Raw genomic sequence first — 19,934 nt, 5'->3', positions numbered from 1 at the left:
CAGAACAGCCGGCGGCAACAAGCCAGCACTGACACCTCCCAGGAGCGGGGAAGCCGCGCAACCCCTCACAGAGATGCTCCCCATGCCCCTTTTACTCAGCACAGCCATTAACGGAACCAACTGTCCTCTTCCGCCACGCGCGCGTTGGGGGGAGGGACGGATGAAATCCCAGTCACGTGAGGGGGAAGGGGCCGGCTTCCCATGCCCTGCTCACGTGATGCCGGGATAGGCGGAAATGCTGGTGGATGGGTGGGCGCTGGCAGCGTTTGAGGGACGAGGCGGGCGGAGGGGGGTGTGTGTGGGGTATGGTAGGCGGTCACGTCACGTCACGTCACGTGGTTGGGGAGTGGCCTCGCGCGCGCGTGTGGAGGAGGGGGAGCGAGTTAGGCAGGCAGGCGCGGGGTGGTCACGTGACGGTGGTGGGTGCTGTCGCTGCTGCTGCTTTGTGAGCACATTGGGCAGGTACCGCGCGGGGGGGGGGAACGGGGACGGGACGGGACGGGTTGGGCTGGGGCTGCACGCGCCCGCAGGGTGAAGGGGGGGGGGGGCGCGCGCGCGTCCCCCTCCCTCACTGCTTGCCCCGTGCGCGCGGCGGCAGCGGCGGTGGACCCACGCGCCCAGGGAAGGCTCGGCGCCCCTCCCACACCCAATGGTCCGGGGGCGGCTGTTGCTCCTTTAGCGGTCTGAGGCCCCGAGATGGGCCTGCTGCTGGGGCCGGTTCCCTGTCCCAGTGGGAGCTTTTGTCCGGCGACGGATGTCTGCTAGGGTCGCCCCTTCCCGGCCGCGGGGGGTGGCGGCGTGAGAGGAGGTGGCTCTGCCCTACTTTTCCTGGTAGCTGCCTGGGGGAAGCTTCGCCCTGCCCTAGATTGCTGCCTCCTTTTTTCTTCTCAGGGGCACGGGTAGGGGTCGCTGAGTAGGCCGCGGTTGCGGGCAGCTCCGACCCGGGCTCCTGTGGGGAGGGGGAGCTGAGCCGACCCCCGGTGGGTGCCGGGAGAGGTGGGTTAGCTTTCTGCCCTCTTGCGTTCTGGGGAGGGGGTCCTGCACCCCATCCCCTTGTTTCTCATCTACTTATAGCTGCGGTTTTCTCTTTTGATGGGTTTGTACTTCTCTTGGCTCCATGGGTTTGGGGGTGCAAAGAAAGAGGGGTGCAGCTGGACCCCTCAGAAGAGAAGCGGGGCTGATGGAGGGGAGTATGCTTTTAGGCCTCTTCATAATCTCGGGTCAGGCCGAAGGAGTGCTGGCAGCACGGGAAGGGAAAAAGTGGGTGAATAACTATCGATTTGTGCCTTGTATAGGGCTTTACTTCCATGTTGTCTTTCCCTATCTCCTTCCCGTGTGCTTCCTCGCTGATGGGGGTGGGGTAGGGCAGCTGTGTCACTGTCACAGCTACAGAATTCAGTGACAATAGCATCTCGGCAGCAACAGTAGGTTACTTGAAGGCATGGTGACGATTGAACCGTTCTCTGTTAACCTTATCCACTTAGTCCTTTCTCGCCCCCGATTATGTGTGCTTGCTGAGAACTGGAAGTCAGGTCAGGGCTTATGGACTGGCTGATGTTGCAGTTAAAAACAAAAAAGAAAGCTGTGTTTGCTGTTGTTGCTGAAGAAAATTACAGTAGGAAAGTGAACTGGTGGAACCCCTTCTGTAAGAAACTGGATGTAGAAAGGGACCTGGTGCACCTTTGAGCCTGATGGCAAGGATCTGAACTCTGTGATGTGAAATAGATTTTTAAATATGTGCTGAAATGTTTGCAGTGCTGTTGAATGCCACCTGGGAGTTGCTCAGGGTGAACCTGGCTTGAAGCTTCTCTTTTGTAGGCGCGTGAACATCAGGAGCATGAATGTGCAGAGCCCTCTTGGTTATGTTCAAAGGAACACGCAGTCTTATGGAATAGAAACTTCGGGTTTGGTGTGGAGCTATGTAAGGGGAAGCTCATGAGGGTCAGCTCGCTTTGTCTCTAGCTACCAAGCAGCAATGGGTCCCTAGTTATCTCAATTTGAGTAAAGGCTGAATGCTTATAGTATAGCAGCAGATCAAGGCGATGGCCTCTGGGGCAGTGGTGGCTGGTGAAATGGAGGGATCGCCCTGGTGTGAGAGCAGCTGTTTTTTCAAAAAGAGAAATTGGAGCTTGATGTGTGTGGAGAGAAGGGGGGGATGTGCAGACCTGGAGGAGCAGCGCTTGCCATTGAAACAGAGCCCTTCACAACAAACCGGCAGCGACTCAGCCTTTTGAGGCTTTGCTTTTTTAGTATTTACTAGGCCCTTTTAGCAATTCCCTTGGTTATATCATGTTCTCTAGTGGAATCTGGGTTTGGATTCCTACCTGGCTGGCTCAGTATTTATACCTATTATTTGACCTAACTTTGTTAAAGAATATATTTTTAACCTTACACTAGGTAACTTGAAAGCAAGCAAGGCTAAATCACTTTGCAGCATTAATGATGTTTGTGACTCCTGGAGGGTTACATGGAGAAACTGGATTAACTGGTGTAAACCAATTTTGATGCATAGTCTGGAAAATGAGCCAACTTCTGTGTTTATAATCTCAACAATCTTGGTAACTTAAAGGAGGGAGGGAGGACTGGGAATTGAGCAAGCTCTCTTCTGCTTTGTTCTAGTTGCAGTTTTATCAGCGTATTGATTAAAAAAATGTTTATAGTAATAAAAACAAAGGCATGGAAATTCAGAAATTTCGACTGTTTCACTTGCATTGTTTTGGCCAGTCCTCAAAAAAAGCTCCTGGTGCTGCGAGTTGCAAAAGGATTTGACCATTCAAGGGGACTTTAGTGGCGAGTCTGTAACTCCAAAATCTAAGGAAGCTAAGGGAAAACTCAACAAAAAAATCTTGTCTGTTACCAGAAGCTTTTTTTTTTAATTTTTCTTCCAATTTTTAAGCTACCCTTTTAGAACTGAGAAGCAGATTTTTGATGTTTTACATTTCTTCTGTGGACTTTTATGTGATGCTTTCCTCATAGAATGCCATTTTTTGGTATGTTTTATATTTGTTGCTAGTGTCCACCTAGTGATATTGATCATAGCAGAATAATATGCTGATTATAATGCTTGAGAAATATATGTATCGTAGACTATTAATACTCTGTTAATAATTAGTATTGATAGTATTACTATTAGTAATAATGTTTACTTGCAATTTCAATAATGTTTATTACCAGTGCTTGGAATAGGTTCTTCATGAAAGAATAGGAGTACAAATTTATATATTTTATTAATCTTTTTATTTACCTTTGTCTCTTATTTGGTTAAAGCACATGAGCGGGACTCTGAAGACCTGTGTTCTGCACTTGGGTTTGCAACAGCATCGTATGACCTTGGTAAAAGAGAAGCCAAGTGAATTGTCCCCTTTATAAGATGACAGATTAAAGAAACTCAGCGTTGTATTTGTATACTTCAAAACTATTGAATGGAAGGTGCTAGAGTCAATACAAGTAATATCCACTTCAGTGTTGTTATTCTGTTGGAGCTTTTTGTTGATTCCCCCCCCCCCCCCCCCCCCCCCCCCCCCGATACAATCTGCTCATTTGTAGCCCATTGTGTCCTCTTTGCTTTTTGGAGATCACAGAATGGTAGGGGTTGGAAGGGACCTCTGTGGGTCATCTAGTCCAACCCTCCCGCCGAAGCAGGGTCACCTACAGTAGGCTGTAGAGGACCTTGTCCAGGCGGGTAATCTAATGATCTAGTTTGGACTTGAATTTTTTTTCATATAACTTATGCTCATTTTCATATAACTTCCCTAAACAGGTTATGCTCATTAAATTGAGAGCCAGGATGAAAGGTTGTGAAGTAGCTCCTTTGCAATTACTTAAAGCTTATATTTTACGAAAATCGTACAAAGGGTTTCTCCATTTTGCTCTAACATGAAAGTCCACGCTCTTTAATTTTGGCTATCTAAACTGGCAGTTTGTCAGAACTTCCCGTCCACCTGGGGCTCCTGCAGTCCATTTTACAGTCTTTTTGCAGTTTTACTGTGTGTGGTGTAGGTTTCATCTAGAACATTTCAGTTGTATTTCTTACGACTAAAATACTGTTCCTGGCAGTAGGATGATGCTTTAGAGACCATATTGAGATTGCTTTTGAGCAAAGAAAAATATTTTTTTTTTCCTACTGTATTTGTTTTGTTAAGTGTTTTGAGGATGGTGGATATAATAATATAGAATGAAGCATATGGCTTCTGAAAGCTTTTTTGTTTCCTCTCTTTGGTTTTAAATGTTAACTGAATCATGACTATTTCATGGTAAACACTTGACTGTATATTATCACATTGTCCATGTTTCCCTGTATTTGAAGACTATTGCTGATTTTTTTTTTCTTTCTGCATTTACATTCTTCCTTGATTTTCAAACTTGCATGTTGTCTTAGATGCAGTTTCAGCAACATGAATCTGAAAGGAATCCTGGTGCCAAACCCTACTCTGCTGTCGGGCTGTACATAATATATCGTATTTGAGAAATTCTGGCCATGCTTTTGATGGGTTGTATGCCAAGGGACAGGTGTCTGCTGTTACTGGGCTTTTATTTCAGCTTTCAGTCACACATTCTTCAGATCACTGACTTGTGATCCACTTTGAGACTGACATAAGGGGGATCTAAGTTACTGGTGTTAACTTTGGATGACTAAATGTGATGAGGGGGAGTAGTACTGCACTTCCCAGTCTTGTGCTTCACTTTCTTTTATAAACCACTGAATGAATTTCTGAGTGTTTTGAACATGGGGTAAGTGCCAAGGGGTAGCTGTCTGAAGTTCAGTTTAGAGAAAGATTAAAATATTATGAGCTTGGTGAAGGCAAGTTAATGAGTATGCAGAAGTGGTGTGTGGGTTTTGTTTGGTGTGTGTGTTGTTTTTTTTTTTTTTTCTTTCAGTGTTTGAGAGAACCTTGTGACTTCTGATATGTGTCTTCAACTGTTTCTTTGCTGCTTCTTGATGTCTAGATAGCAGCCATGCCCAGGAACCTTTCTTTGTGTCTTGGGAAAAGACGCTTATTTCTTGAATAGTTTTGTTATGACTACAAGTATAAAAGTCCTTGCAACTTTATACCTGTACTCCAGTTTTCATTGCTTACTGTTTTATCTGTTGATGTAGTAGTGTATAGTGCTGGATTTAAAGTCCCAGTGACTTTTGTCCTACCTGATTTAATTGAAGATAGACATTCACTTGGTTTTCTTTATGTGACTGTCTGAGCAGAAATGCTAGAGCTTAAGAGTTGTCCCTGATGAAGCTTGTGGGGCATTTTTGATAACAGCTCTTCTGTTATAGGACTTCCTTCGCTTTTTACTTCACTTAATCACAGACTAGTTGAGGTTGGCAAGGACCTCTGGAGGTCATCTTGTCTCCCCCTGCTCAAGCAGGGCCACCTACAGCAGGTTGCCCAGGACTGGTCTGGACATCTTTTGAACATCTCCAAGGATGGAGACTCCACAACTTCTCTGGGTAACCTGTGCCAGTGCTCGGTCACCCTCACAGTAAAAAAAGTATTTCCTGATGTTCAGATGGAGCCTCCTGTATTTCAAGTTTGTGCCCATTGCCTCTGGTCCTGTTCGCTGGTCACCGCTGAAAAGAGCCTGGCTCTGTCTTTGCACCTTCCCTCTTGATAGGTGGAGAGGTGGGTTGGGTTTGGGATATGTGTTTTGAGAAAGTGCTGTAAAAATGCAATAAGATGTGTATTTCAAATCCAAATAATTTCTGTGCTTGCAAATAAGGAGTAATTGGCTGTCTTGGCTCTAGCTGAACTGAAGATTATAATTCAGTTCTATGAGGGAAGAAACAGGTCATAAACAGGCATATTGAGCAGTTCATTTTATGGAGCTATGTGCATCAAAATTATTTTTAAAAGTACTTTTTAATGAGACTAAAGCCAAAACTTTGCAGAATTACAGAAGTCCTGGTAAATGAGAAGTGAACTGGATCAGCCTATTTTTCTTATTCTTGCGAATTCAGCCCCCTTCCCCCAAATCCCCAGGACTCCCACAACTGTAGACAAAGGTTAAAATAAAGCTAGATGGTTAAAATTACTTCATAGTTAGGGATATTGAATCTGAGAAGTGCTGGGACGGCTCTTTTAGTACAGTCCTCCGAAATGAAACATCAGTGAGATTTAGTTTCTGCTAGAAAACCTACCTCAAATATTTATATGACTTGTCTCCCTTGATGATTCTGTTGATTGCTAGGGAGTGCTTTTGAGTACTTCAGTCATGGGAGAGAGAGGGAAGCAAAAACGTCAAACTTCTATATTTCTTCTCAAAAAACATAAAAATAACTGATCAACAGAAGGCATCCTAAATGTTTCTCTAGTTATGAAATGACCTACCTATTATAAAATATGATAAAATGTAGGGCAAGAAACCACAGAACCTTTTCAGTTGATTTAAATATCTAAGCAAAAATTGAGCACAAAACCATAGAGTGACTCATCTTACCTTGCAGGCCAGAACAAGTAGGTTTTGAACATTAAATCAGATTGTGGTAACTAAAACCTTTTCTGCCTAGCAAAAACCAAGTAGCTGTTTGAGATTGGAGCTGAATGTAGGAGAGAACAAATGAAAGGGTTTAGCAAATGGAGTTGGCATTGTTTTCCTCACCAGGGCTTTGTTAAGGAGTGATGGGTGACCAGGAACTGGTTTTATGGTTGTAGGTCCCCTTTATTGACAGACCCTGATTGAAAAGCTGACATGCAGCTCTTCCTCCCCTTCCAGTTGCTCCACTGGAGCTCCATTGGAGAAAAGTTAGGATCAGTTGTTAGCATGTTCTTTTGGTGGTATGTTCTCTCCTTGATTCAACAGACAGGTCTTAATGCAGTATGTAGAGGGACAGAATGAGTTGCCTGTGGAGGAACAGGGGGAGGATGTGGCTTGGGGTAGTTACAAGACAGGTTTGGGGTGGGGGGAAGAGTTTGGTATTCTTGATCACTGATTTGATGGATTGTTACTTTGATTTGTTCAAATTATCTGGAGTCTGGCTCATAGCAGCAGAAATCAAGTCATTAATGCTGGGGAACCTTAGGTGTGTCTTCACAAACAAACAAAATTCCTGTTTTGATCAACTGCACTGAAAGTGAGTAATGAAATAAAGCTGGGAATGATGGGCCCTGGTGAAATACTTGGGGATGAGGAAGGGGTCTCTGTTATCCACATCCCTTTTGGCTATTAAATCTGTGTGGTGAATTATTTGATGCTGTGACTGTGTTTCAGTCTTTTGAACTGGTGTTGCTCTGTTAGTGCGTAGCAATTGGGACTTCAGTGTAACGCAAACTGGAAAGTTGCAAGATTGTTTTGCATCTTATTTCTTTTGGTATTCCTATAAATGCATTTTTGTTCTGCATTTATGGGTATGTGTAGTGCAGCATTGACAAGTTGCCTTTTTTTCCCAGAAGTTTATATATGAACAGATATGCTATGAAATACTTTTTTTTTTTTTTTTTTTTTAAGGTAAACTCTTTGTTCTTCTTTAAGGGAGAAATGTTGAAGGGGATAAGCTATCTCTTCTGGCACTCTAATGGTGGGGAAAGTTAGCTTCATTTAGAGATTCACTTAGTCCTTCTGTTGAATAAAATGAGACTTACCACCTCTTACATTTCCTGAAAAATCTCAACTTCAGACTTGTCAATTTCTCTGCCAGGTGAATGAGAACATGTTTAAATCATCATACTGTTCTGCATTTTAAACTACCATTGCTTTCTCAGTTTATTTACAGCGTCATCTCAGCTTTTACAAGTGTGTTTAACAGTCCTCTGTTGTGCTAGAATTTTTATGTAACATTCTGTAAATGACTGAAAATTATTGTTGTGATTAAGAAGCTGTTACTTAAGTTTGTAATGCAGTTTTTAAAACTCGTAATATTTTTATCTTGGTTATCCCTTGCTCGATTTCTGTGTAGATACAGCTTTTTGGTTTGCTAGGAGAAAATTGATGTTTACAACACATCTGCTGGAGTGGTTTTAAAGGTTGTCATTGCCAAAGCATTTGTTCAGTGAAGTTTTTTATAGGTGCAGTATGATCTCTAAAGCTGATACCTGTAATATTTTAATACTGTTGCTAGAATTAGACACTGTAGTTAGCAAAATGTCTATTCCAGATGCAATCTCAGAAGGTGCTGCAATTAATATAAATAAGCTAACTTTCAGAAACTAAGATGCAAAGAGTGCAAGTCCCTTTTCTTTCAAAATGTGTAACTTGATCTTGCAGCAGAGTGCTTGGTCTTTTAGATTGATGGTAAAATAGACAGGTGACTAATATCTTCTTGGGATGTTTTAGAAAATGACTTTCTACATAAGCATTTTAATGTTGCGTTGCACAGTATATAAAGCTGAAACGTCTGTGGAATCAGGGGCTGTTAGTTTAGTACAGCGTAGTAATGAATGACCCTGCAGAATACAAAAATATATTTAAAAGGAAATATAAACTTTAAGAAAATGAGTGAATAAATTTCTGTGAAAAGGAATTTCTTAATGGTCTATCAATAGAAAGGAAATTTTGAAGAAAAACTTTATTTGCTAATTCAGATTTTGCAGACTTTCTTAAAAAATAATATTATTTGCACATTCTTCAATAATATTATAAGCTAGTTTGGCTTGGAAAGAAATGGGGGAGGAGGAGAGTGAGAACTTCCTACCGGAGACAGAAAACGCATGTCAGCCAAACAACATTCAAGTCAGTCCAGACTTGCAGAAAAAGGTAAAGATGGGGAACTGGAACAGTGACTGTGGGCCTAGAAGGCGGCTAAGGATGGTTCCTCCCCACTTATGTTGGAGAGAAAATAAATACTGAATTAAGTGCAATAAAAACTTGGACAGTTTGACATCATACGTGAGTAACTTGTCTTTTTGGTATCTTTAAAAAGATTAAGAAACTAACTACGAAGTGGGAGACAAATTTCGTTTTGCTTTTTTAATGTTAAACACACAAGAACAGCCTGGATGACTTTGTGATGAATTGTGTGGAGGGCACCTGCTCCTTTCTAGCGTGTTGTATGTTTGAAGTTGTAAAGATTGTTAATCCTTCATCTCTTTGGATATTTCTGTATCATTTTGGTATAGATCGGATAGACATGGCCTTGTGGAAAATTCTAGATCAATGGAACAAGAATAAGTGAATTTACACCTGACACCAAGTTGAGAAGTTGTGATCATGAGAAAAATAATGCTCAAAATAAAGTAGGAAAACCTGGGGTAAAATCAAGTTTTCTGACTGAAGCAGGCCAAGATAACGTTTAGTATCAAAGGAAACTAATAAAACCCACCTTGTTTAAAGGTGGACAAAATGCTAAAACTGGTTGTGACCATAGAAGGAGCAATCCAGAGTTGGCAGAGAAATAAAAATGTTCTCTTATGGCTTTTGGTTCTTGGTACTGTTTCTGTGGCTGCTCATCTCCAAGCACCTGACAAAAAATTTGAAAAATAACTCAACTTCTCACAAGGTTTCGCTTTGGAAAACTAAACTGAACCAAATGGCCATGAGTTTTCATCAAGAGTTCATGCACAGTAAATGTTGGAGTGGGAGACGGACCCGGAGTAACGACGGAGTCTCAATGTGAGTATGATTGTTCTCCTTTATTAGTCAGACAAACAGGGTTTATATAGGCAAAGCTACTATTACTTGCACTGCTGGCAACTTCTGATTGGTTAAATTCCCTTAGCCATGCACAGCGATTGGTGAAGCTTCATTTCCATGCGGAAGCGGCGACGTGACTCTCCCTGCGGCAGTGTTCCGTGTTCGCCGCTTTACTTCCTCAAAGTCTTCTGTCAAGGACAGTCCAAGGTCACTCCTCAAGGCCTATCTCTGGTTCAAAGCCTGGGTTGCTCAACGGCACTAAACTATGTCCCTTCTCATCCAGCCAGGACTCCACAAGTAAAAGCATAAGATTGTGAAGGAAGGAAACTTTAATACTGCTTTAGAAACTATTGTTTCTTTTCTTTCTTCTGGAGCTTTATATTCAGTCATATATGTCACTGTGGAAAAAAAATAGGTTTTTATTTTGATGGATTCTCCTCTTGCCTAAGATGAACCTTGAGAAATATCATAATCTGGGGGAAAATTATAGAAAGATATTTTAGAATATCTTGCTTTATTTAAAAGAGTATTTTTCAGCAAGACGTCTTGTTTTATTTGGTTTTCTGAATATGTGAGCATATCACAAGCAGTGATCTGTACTGGTGGTCTTCCCTCAATGTCTAGTTCAAGGAGTAGGGCTCTGTACAGGTGCAGGAATGATACCCGAGCTCTTTGGTATTGCTACCAAAACTCTGAAGCTAGAATAAAAAAATCTAATATCATGAGGTTTTTTGCACATTTTATAGATACAGCCTTATTGATTACTTAATACATTTGCTTTTATATCACTTGTGGCTTGTAATTTAACTTGCTTTTTGTTGTGAGTGTTATAATGTGATCTGAGTGTCGCAATTCTGAATTAATCCTCCCTTCCAAAACCTTTTTATGGTGGCATTTTCTACTTTGTTCCTCGTTGTCAATTCTAGTGTGAATTAACTAGGCGCCCCCTTTTTTTTTAATGCAGTTGAGTGTGTTTCTGCAAGTGTGAGAATGTCACAAATGTCTCTGCTCTTGCTCGTCTATTTTTAATCCTGTTGCTTGTGTCTGTTTCACACACGACACAAACCCAGAGGAACAGGTATGAAGAGGAGATTTGCAATACTGATGGTTCTTCACCACTGAATGTAGTAGTGATGGAATAAACAGCGAGTATACTGTGTATTGACTTGGCTAGTACTTTTTTATTTCCTTAGGCTAGAAAATAAGAGAGCAGAGGACTCAAATGGAGGTGTTCCTTTCCTCCTGTAGCAAGAGGAAATAGAGCGTGTGCATGATTGTGCAAGCACCAGGAACCACCTCTGAGCCGCTGTGGTCTTCCTAACCTGAGATACTGAGTCAGCTGGCAGTTCAGGACAGCATACGGTGTGGTCAGTGATGGGAATACGTTATCTCTTTTACTTTGGTAGCTTTTAGAGAGTGTTACTGGGAAGCGGCAAAATAATTCACGCTCTAAAACTTAAGTTTGGAGTTTTAGAAAGCGGTCATTCTTTATTGCAGCACTGGACGCACAGGGGATAGCTCTGCCCAAAATGTGTGTGCCGAAAACACACAATTACTAGGTATTTATGCTATGTTAACATTCATATTCATTACATTCCCGAGAAATGCTGATAATATTTATGTTTTTTCCGAGAACTCATATGTTAATGTCCTTCACGCATGTCTGTTGGCGCCTCTGGGTGGTTGCCGGGGGTCTTCAGGTGAAGGCTCGTACTCTTCATCACAGTGTCCGCTGGTTGACCTTTGCTTCTGCGCAAACTCAGTTCTAAGATCACATGTACCATGTCCCCCAAGGTTACTTCGTTCCGGTCTTATGGTCATCTTGCAGCCTCCTTATCTCTGTAGTTTTGCGCATCTGCTCTCCCAAGGCCAAGCTGTCTAAAGGGGGATTATTCAGGAGTCTCTTATCTTACAACTGATGTGCGGAAAGCAGACTCCACAATCTGTAAGATTGTAAAGTAGGTATGTTTATTCGGCGACGGGCAGCACGGAGGGGGGGGGGGGGGGGGGGGGGGGGGGGGGGGTAGTCCCACCAAAGTCGTGCGCGCTGAGCAGCAACGTGTCTCTTCAATTTATACAATCAAATATTACATATACATTAGATTTCCCAATACACCTATACATATGCATCTATCCTCATTGTATATCAAAATCAGTTCCGAGAAATTATTTCCATATTATAATTAGTTCCAAGAAGTAATTTCCATAGACTTCTCCCAGCTGCGCTTGCGCAGTGCCTCCTAGTGGTGGTCATCGGGGGTCCCAAGATGAAGGCCCATCCTCTTCATCACGGTGTCCGCTGATTGACCTTTGTTTCTGCGCAAACTCAGTTCTCTTCTGGCTCCCATCCATACAGCAGGGTTGGTCTTGACCGGTTCCAGGGGACTCCCAGCCCCTATCAGGAACTAACCCCTTCGTATGGAGATGCAAGACTCTGCTTCAGTTAATTTAGACAATAGATAAGCACTATCAGTTTTTTAAATGCACAGCAACTATTAGGTAATGCCACTTCTATTAAAATCCCTTTTAACCCCTTGCCGAGTTTCGGCATCCATGCAAGGACGGGAACGACTCTCACACACACACTGATACGATGCACAGTCGGATTCCTTTATTATTCCGCTTGTGCGGTTATATACATTTTCCATATCTGTACACGCGATCACGCTTATTTGGATAAGGCTACAGACATAAATCACACGCTGTTCACACGCCCCACATTCCCTTATGATTGGTAACTATGCACTAACGCCAATAGCAACAGACTGCCTCCATGTCCTTGAACACATCTTGTTTTTGCTAACCCACACCATGTGCATTATCAGAACTTTCTCAATGGCTATTCTTAGCTGTCTTTTCCAGCGGCCTGTTCAGTTATGCTGTTTTGCTTAAGCAGCCTAGTCATGCTAATTCTCAAGCCACATCGACCCCAACAACCCCTTCCTTCACAACCTTCCCAATTATTTACAGAGAACCAAGACTTGCTTTGGTTTTAATTAATCTGTTGTGCAGTGATTCTGATGACCTAAAGTGCTAACCTTCTATCTGCATCTGCTACATCTGTTACATTTGCTACATTCACAGGTATCAAGAGGGTTTGTATAAAAAAAGCCTTTTCTATGACGAGGTCAAAAAATTAGGTCCTTCCATCGAAGGTGACAGTAACATATTTGAATTTTCTTTCAGGTCATGCCAGAGCTTTTCTTAAAATACTCCTTAGCAGAGAAACATACTTCAAAAGTGAATTAGCTGTTTTCCCTTCCTCACAGGATCCCCATGATCGTGTTTTCTCAAAGAGAATTCCTATTTTCTATATATTATATATCTATGTTGACCAGTGCAGCCTTTTTATTTTTTTTTCTTTCAGTTCATGACAACAACTGTGGTCTGGTCTGTGTTATGGTCTAGTAAGATCCTATAGTTCTGACAGTTCTGAGAGTGGCGCTTAGAAAATAACATGCAGTTAGTCTAACTGGGTCTCTTAGTTTCATTACAGTCATTGGTAAGTGCTAGTAACTACTGCATCTTGCAGGCCCTTGCAAACATGGGACTTATAATTAGTTAGGACAAGGAGCAGGACTTCATTTTTTCTGCATGTGGAAGTCCAGCCAGTTGCTATCTAAAATGGTGGTGTTCTTTCAGAAAGGCAGCAAAAGATGAGAATAGTGATTTTGTAGATGTTGATGTCTGTCCTGGGTTCGGCAAGGACAGGGTTAATTTTCACCAGAATCCAGGAAGGGGCACAGCCGGGTGGGCTGACCCAACCCCAACCTGGCCAAACAGAGCCGGATATTCCATACCATGTGCTGTCATGCTGGGTTCCGGTGGGGGGAGGCGAGAACTCTCTCGCGGCTAGGGAGGGCAGAGCGGCGGTTTGGTCCGAGGGAGCGGCTCTGTTCTGCGGGGCTCTGTTCTGCGGGTTTGTTCTGTGTAATCCCCTTTTTCTGTATCGTTGTTGTTCCTGTTCCCTTTGTTTGCTGTTCTGTTAAACTGCCCTTATCCCGACCCACCAGTTTCTGCCTGTTTCTTCTCATTCTCCTTCGCACGCTGACGGGGGGAGGGGCGGCTGCGTGGAGCTTTTGCTGCCGGCTGCAGCCCAAACCAGAACATTTAATTTGGCGCCCAAGCGTGGGGCGGGGCTAACGGCAGGGCTGAGCAGTGTGTTAAAACAGCTTTCTTAGATTTTTTTAATTTTTTTGTTAGATGCATTTACTGCGTTAGTTAAGTACTTGCCGGTAAAAATGTTGCTGACTTTGATCAGATGGCTGTGGCTTTTGAATCCTTATTTGCTGTATCTGTTCACTGCTATGCTGTTCATTATCACTGGAAAAAGGACCAAGATGATGATTTTGCTCTACTGTACGATATCAACTTATGACATGATAACACCACTGTGCATGAAATTAGGCTTGTATTTGCATGCGGCACTGTGGTCATTTCCATACCTCGGATACTATGTCTTAGCATTTATTAATAATCAAACCCACTCTGTGGGGAAAACCGGAGGGGATACCTTCCCCCACTTTTTCACCCCCCCTCTCTCCTTTAGGCTGGTCCTAACAGCTTTTGAGAATTTTGAGTACCTGTGGGATGCTCAGGCCAGCGTGCTCCTACTGTTCTGCCTCCTTAATGGGTTTCAGGTTTTGTTTAGGGTTAAACAAGTCGTTAAGAACATCTGGCAGAGACCTGCCCCGGGGCTGGATAGCTCTGAGTGGCTGGGTGTGTGGGACAGCATGGGCAGATGTCTAGGGCAGTGGGCACCCCCGGTGTGTTTTAAACTCACCCCTGAGCAAGTGCAGGATCCGGACAAACTAGTAAAATATCTGCAAAAAGTGTGCTGCCACCCTGGGAACCCCAGAGAGACACAAATCACCGCAATGTGCTGGGGTCTGGCCCACACCTACCAAGCCCTGTTCAACCTGATTCAGTGCCCTAAAGGGGAAGGGGGGGAAACGAAGCAGCAAGCACTGGGGCTGGCGCTGCCCCCCCAGCCGGCCCTGCAGCCCCTCCAGCCCAGCAGGCAATCACAGCCCTCCGACCGGCACCACTGCTGCCGCTGCCATTGGCATTGTCCCGGCTTCCCTGGCGGGCACAGCAGCTGCTCCAGCCGCAGGCATTGCGGCTGAGCCCAATGACCAACCTGTGCCGGTAGCAGTCGCCCCTGTAAAACTAAAGAAAGACAGAAAGAGAGCAGATCGCTCCGGGAGGGATGATGATGAGCCAGGGTCATCACGGGAGATAGAGATCACCACCCGGTCCCTGTCCCTGAGTGAGCTGCGAGACATGCGGAAAGATTTCAGCCGCCACCCAGGCGAACACATTGTCACCTGGCTGCTGCGGTGCTGGGATAACAGGGCCAGCAGTTTGGAGTTAGAGGACAAGGAAGCCAAGCAGCTGGGATCCCTGGCCAGGGAAGGGAGCATTGACAAGGCCATTGGGAAGAAGGAACAAGTCCTCAGCCTCTGGAGGAGACTTCTCTCAGGGGTGAGGGAGAGGTACCCCTTCAGTGAGGATGTTGTATGCTGTCCTGGCAAGTGGACCAACATGGAAAGGGGTATTCAGTACTTGAGGGAATTAGCTGTGTGGGAGCTGGTTTACTATGAACCAGATGATGACCAGTTACCCACAGACCCAGATGAAGTCCAGTGAACAGCATCTATGTGGAGGAAGTTTGTGCGGAGCACCCCATCCTCATATGCCAACTCACTGGCAGTCGTAAACTGGAAAGGTGAGGAGGCACCAACAGTGGATGAGGTGGCTGTCAGACTCCGCCAATATGAGGAAAGTCTCTCTTCCTCCATTGTCTCAGCTATGGAGAAACTGGCCCAGGAGGTGCGGCAAATCGAAGAGAACATGTCCTATTTCCCACCTGTACGGGCCAGTGTCTCAGCTATTAGGGGCAAACGTTTCTCTGCTCAGGAGAGGGAATACAGAGGCTACACACCGCGGGGCATCCTTTGGTTCTACCTGCGTGACCACGGAGAGGACATGAGGAAGTGGGAAGGAAAACCCACCTCAAGTCTAGAGGCACGAGTGCGTGAGTTGCGAGGTAATACAATCACAAAAGGGGATTCTTCCAGGAAAAATGCCACTCCAGTTTCCAGCAGCCAGCTCTCCAGACCAGGTAGACAGTTTGATCTTGATTCCGATCCTCTGGAGGGGACCTCCAAGTCATTTTTACAGGAAGTGAGTAGCAAATTCTCTGACGAGGATTAGAGGGGCCCTGCCTCCAGCCAGGTGGAGGAAAGGGACAACCGCGTTTATTGGACGGTGTGGATTCGGTGGCCTGGCACGTCAGATCCACAAGAGTATAAAGCTCTAGTGGACACTGGTGCACAGTGTACTTTAATGCCATCAGATTTCAAAGGGTCAGAGTCCATTTGCATTTCGGGAGTGACGGGGGGGGTCCCAAGAGCTGAGTGTACTGGAGGCTGAAGTGAACCTCACTGGGCAGGAGTGGCAGAAGCACACCATTGTAACTGGCCCCGAGGCTCCATGCATCCTTGGTATAGACTATCTCAGGAGAGGGTATTTCAAGGACCCAAGGGGGTATTGGTGGGCTTTTGGCATAGCTGCTGTGGAGACGGAAGAAATTAAACAGCTGTCCATTTTGCCTGGTCTCTCAGAGGATCCTTCCGTTGTGGGGTTGCTGAGGGTGGAAGAACAACAGGTGCCAATCACAACCACAACAGTGCACCGGCGACAATATCGTACCAACCGAGACTCCCTTCTCCCCATTCATCAGCTGATCCGCCAGCTGGAGAGTCAAGGAGTGATCAGCAAAACTCGCTCACCCTTTAATAGTCCCATATGGCCAGTGAGAAAATCTACTGGAGAGTGGAGACTGACAATAGACTACCGTGGCCTGAATGAAGTCACACCACCGCTGAGTGCTGCTGTGCCAGACATGCTAGAACTTCAATATCAGCTGGAGTCAAAGGCAGCCAAGTGGTATGCTACAACTGACATCGCTAATGCATTCTTCTCCATCCCTTTGGCAGCAGAGTGCAGGCCACAGTTTGCTTTCACCTGGAGGGGCATCCAGTACACCTGGAATCGACTGCCCCAGGGGTGGAAACACAGTCCCACCATTTGCCGTGGCCTAATCCAGACTGCCCTGGAAAAGGGTGAAGCCCCAGAACATCTGCAGTACATCGATGACGTCATTGTATGGGGTGACACAGCGGAGGAAGTTTTTGAGAAAGGGGAGAAAATAGTTCAGATCCTTCTGAAAACTGGTTTCGCCATTAAGCGAAGTAAAGTCAAGGGACCTGCACAAGAGATCCAGTTTTTGGGAATAAAATGGCAGGATGGGCGCCGTCAAATCCCAATGGATGTCATCAACAAAATAGCAGCTATGTCTCCACCAACCAGCAAAAAGGAAGCACAGGCCTTCCTGGGTGTTGTGGGTATTTGGAGGATGCACATCCCAAATTACAGCCAGATTGTAAGTCCTCTGTACCACGTGATCCGGACGAAGAATGATTTTGAATGGGGCCCTGAGCAACGACAGGCATTTGAACAGATTAAACGGGAGATAGTTCATGCCGTAGCTCTTGGTCCAGTCCGGTGAGGGCAAGATGTTAAAAACGTGCTCTACACCGCAGCCGGGGAGAATGGCCCAACCTGGAGTCTCTGGCAGAAAGCACCAGGGGAAACTCGAGGTCGACCCCTGGGGTTTTGGATTCGAGGATACAAAGGATCCGAGGCCCGCTATACTCCCACTGAAAAAGAGATTCTGGCAGCTTATGAAGGCGTTCGAGCTGCTTCAGAAGTGGTTGGCCCTGTTCTCATTCCAACTCATGAGTTTTTTCCTTTTTTTGCTTCGGATTCTCCTCCGCATCCCATTGGGAAGGGGGGAAAGAGTGGGAGAGTAACTGCGTGATTCTTTTGTTGCAAATCGAGGGAGAACCACAGCAGTCCCCCTTCCACATCATGCTTTTGAGAGCAGCTCTGGATACGTGACCAGTCTTTGCCTAACTCCAGTTTTTTGAAGATGAGCACTTCTTTCTCTTCCAAAACATTGTTGTTGTTTCTTTTGTTTGCAAGACCTATTTGTATATTCTTTTTGTCTTCCTTTGCTTTGGAATGCTCATGTCACGCTACTGCTGTAGCAGTAAAATCTAGACTCATTGTACATGTACAGTAGTCATGCTGTCATGAGGCAGTGTCCTGCAGCATTTTCCTCGCCATGTCATTGTGAGAAATCCTTGACTGAGTAGCTTTGTTATTAGAGTGTAAAAAAAGCAATCATACTGTGAAGGTGTTCACAGAGATTTCTGCGCAGTGTTCTTTACCGCAGTTCTTTGTCCAGAGAATCAAGAAAACAACTTTCTTTAGACTGCTTAAGGAAAAGAATTGAAACTGCAAATGTTTTGTTTAGCTCATTCAGGTGAATATTTAACTTCAGAAGGATTCTTGAAAGTCAGGTGGTATTGCAGTGCCCTGTCTGTCCCTGGACGTTCAGGAATAGATTTAATGTGTCTTGTGGGGTTTGCCACCCTGTGAAGTCAATTTGTATTCTGTTTATCTCTAGCTTTTCTGACTTATTTGAGTATATAAAATGACTAGATTTCTTGCCAAGGAAAAGTTGAACAAAAGATCAAAGAAAGAATTATGACAGCTTAACCTGCCTTTTGTGTTGATATGCATTCAATTACTCTTTGATTCTTTGCCTTCCTCTCTTCCTTCTAAAATCGAAAGCAAAAACCCAACTACATGTGTTGAATAAGACTTATGCTATGGAGACTTTGGGAGGGGATGGGATTTAGTCTCTCTAGGAAAGCTGGGTTTTGAGATACCAATAGTTAGGTACCGCTTTTGGAAACTAGAATAATTGTTGCCATTCCATCACTAGTCTGGTGATGACTTTTTATACAATACCCTATTTGCTGTTGTAGTGTAGGTCCTTGGGCTAAACTTGCTGTACAGAAAACAAAACACTAAAACAAAACCTTGAGTTTTGGGATCATTTTCCTCTTGAATGTCTCTGCTTTCCATTTTTAAGTCTAGTTATTTGATTTATGAGGAAGTGCTGAAACTTGAGTTCCTTAGCACTTGAGAAGCTAAACATACTTGAAGTGAACATTTTTCTTAATTGTTAATCAAGGGATTTCTTTTTCTTTTTTTTTTTTCTTTAAAGTAGAAGTAGACAGTCTTCCTCTGGAGGTACTAGATTGCTGTTAACCTTTTTTTCACTGATGTAATCTTGTGTGGGTTTTTTTTTATTGTCATGAAACAAAGTATGACCATCTTCTTTACACAACAGTTTTGGGAAGTCCAGTCTCTTTAGTGCTTTCTCCTCCTTTTCTGCTAGTGCTCTGAGAGTCTGTTTTAATGTGTATCTATTTCTTCAAAATACAGCTCTTTTGGCTCGATAAAAGTTGCAATATGTCTACAAGGTCAAATATTAACTGCTGATGAGGGTTTTTTGTACTGACCATGACATGGAAACTGAAACATCTGCTTGTCTGAATATTTTTTTTTTATCTTTAGTAAACAGATTTTAATTAAGAGTTGTCTCCCAGTCTCAAATCTTCTTTCCTCATTTGATCTGCAGTTAAAATTAAGTTCATTGCTATGATAAGTCTGCCAAACAGACTTTCATATGAGGAACTGGAGAGAATAAGAAGCTGCTTTGCGAGCAAGGAAATGTTCTTATTCAGCTCCATCTTATTAGTTAGCAATATCCCACTTAATGCTCAAAATTGTAGTCACTACAGTAATTTGAAGGCAGTGGTTAAGTGCCTCCATTCTGCCAGTTGCTTTGGTACTCTAAAGAGCAGGTGTGCTAGAGTGTAAAACCTCAGCCTGGTGTGATGAAGACATGCCCGTGCCTGGGAGTTGTGATATTTCCCTGGTTAGTGCACTGTTGGTGGTGGAGCAGGGCCCTTCAGCTGCTCCTCGCATGTGCTGGGGCTGGGCTGGTTGCTGTGTCTGGACATTGCTTGTAGATAGTGGGAGCCGATTAAGGGTGAATAAACCAATTTTATTTCTAAAGCTCCCTCTATGTCAGGCTGCCAATTGTGCTTTTAAGAAGACTGAATTGTGTCTGAAATAGATTATAACATGTCTGTGTTGGCTTGATGGGGAATGTCAAACTGAGGGTGTGTTTCCACGCTTGTCTGAAGCAAGTGTAAATCCATATCGCTGCCAGGAAGAGGCTTTCACCTTTGCTGGTTTTCTGCTTCAGACCTGTTGTCAAATTGTGCTGCTCATGGGCTGCATGGTCAGCAAGATGAGGATCTTCTTTAAAGATCCCGTTATAATGCTCAGGTTGTTTGGGTTCTGTTCCCACCAGCAGGCTGATCTTGCTGTGCTGTTTCATCCTCCAGGAGTGTTTAAAATGCTCGTGTGCCTGCCTTTGTCCTTAA

At 44.2% G+C, this 19,934-nt stretch overlaps 1 protein-coding gene across 4 annotated transcripts in view; it reads left to right on the top strand.

Moving 5' to 3' along the window:
• Positions 1-374: 374 nt before the first annotated feature.
• Positions 375-19,934, top strand: part of LOC104337953 (ubiquitin-associated protein 2) — a 122,155-nt gene continuing 102,595 nt past the window's right edge. For all 4 annotated transcript variants that reach the window (XM_075446363.1, XM_075446362.1, XM_075446361.1 and 1 more), the window contains exon 1: positions 375-462. The gene's annotated coding sequence lies outside the window, so the exon portion shown is untranslated. The remainder of the gene's footprint in view (positions 463-19,934) is intronic.

The sequence above is a fragment of the Opisthocomus hoazin genome, chromosome W (assembly GCF_030867145.1).
Source record: "Opisthocomus hoazin isolate bOpiHoa1 chromosome W, bOpiHoa1.hap1, whole genome shotgun sequence".
Classification (NCBI taxonomy): Eukaryota; Metazoa; Chordata; class Aves; order Opisthocomiformes; family Opisthocomidae; genus Opisthocomus; species Opisthocomus hoazin.
This window is presented reverse-complemented; position numbering and strand designations above follow the sequence as displayed.